The sequence below is a fragment of the Frankliniella occidentalis genome, unplaced genomic scaffold (genome assembly GCF_000697945.3).
Source record: "Frankliniella occidentalis isolate FOCC.00 unplaced genomic scaffold, Focc_3.1 Scaffold165, whole genome shotgun sequence".
NCBI classification, from domain to species: domain Eukaryota; kingdom Metazoa; phylum Arthropoda; class Insecta; order Thysanoptera; family Thripidae; genus Frankliniella; species Frankliniella occidentalis.
The window spans coordinates 398199-399444 of NW_026267291.1; the positions used below are offsets into that span (position 1 = coordinate 398199).

Here is a 1246-nt window from a genome sequence, read left to right on the forward strand (position 1 = left end):
GCTGGATAGCTTTTTCAAAGCAGAAGGGCGGGCTACAAAGCGATAAATGCTGCTGGTACAAAATGGGTGAACTTGAGTACAAAGTACATAAATAGTAGCAAAGATGACTAACAAATCAACATTAGACTAGAACGCAAAGCGCACTTCTGACGCTATACAAATCAGCATACTAGCATAAAATCAACAGAGTGAGTTAAACTTCATATACACGCCTGGTAGATAGGCAACCCATTAATCTCATAATACGCCGAGAGGGTATGCAACCCAACTGGTCCGCGGACGATACGTCAAAGAACTCAATAGCGCAAAACAAATCCCTAAAGGACAAAAAGCTCAAGTGCAGTGGGGAGCGGACAGGAGCCAGCCGGGCCCGCCGCAATCTACGACGAGCAAGGACCTCGCTAACGCCCTGCCCTCCCACACTCACTGATAAGAGCCAGCGCAAAAGTCACAAATCGAAACGTTATCGCCGCGGAACCAAAAAGATGAAAGATGTCGACAGACAACAGAACACTCATACAGAGGTACAAAACACTTACACGTGTTTAGCGATGCGGCGATGGAGAGGAGAGCTTCACAACAAAACAAGCCGACCCGGCCCCAGCGGGGCGGGCGGCAAAGATCGACAAACGTCAGACTGCTTGTGACTTCACGGGGCGGACCGCCGGTGAGAATGAGAACCTAGTTCTACATCGGTTGACTCAAAGCGAACACGCCATCACGGCGAATAATCTCATAGGGAAATAGACCCGAAGGCACACACCGTCATAAGACGGGAAACTTAGACCCTGCAAGGAAACGACTACATTAGCACACGGATGTCTCACTATTTAGTTAAACCCGGTATGGCAGACCGCACTCACCAAGCACTATGTGCGGGTAGCGCACAGATGTAAACTAAAACCATAGCAGGTGCTTGGGTCGGGTCGCCGAGGCAGACCCTCTCTCGCCGCTGCAGCTCGCTGAGTGACCGAGGTCCAGCGTCCTGCCGCTGTCCCCCGCTCGCCTCGGCTCGCCTCACTCGCTCTCGCTCGCACCCATTGGCCCGGCCGGTCAGCTGACCCCATCGTCTGCTAGACCGCCCGCACCTGAGCTGGCGCTCAGGCGATCAAGGCGGCAAAGATCGAAAAGTGACGCGCGTTTGAAATTAAAAGGAAAGGCTGCGGCCACAACCCCTCTACCAGGGGCGGGACCGGCCAACTAAGGCAAACCCCGATCCCCTCGAAATTCCGCGCGTCACAAACTC

At 53.4% G+C, this 1246-nt stretch overlaps 1 long non-coding RNA gene across 5 annotated transcripts in view; it reads right to left on the reverse strand.

The window, feature by feature from the left end:
- LOC127750293 (uncharacterized) overlaps window positions 1-1018 on the reverse strand; it is an 8817-nt gene extending 7799 nt beyond the window's left edge. For all 5 annotated transcript variants that reach the window (XR_008011609.1, XR_008011611.1, XR_008011613.1 and 2 more), the window contains exons 1-2: window positions 864-1018; window positions 540-788 (exon numbers count right to left, since the gene is read on the reverse strand). This is a non-coding gene — a long non-coding RNA (uncharacterized LOC127750293). The remainder of the gene's footprint in view (window positions 1-539; window positions 789-863) is intronic.
- Window positions 1019-1246: the final 228 nt, after the last annotated feature.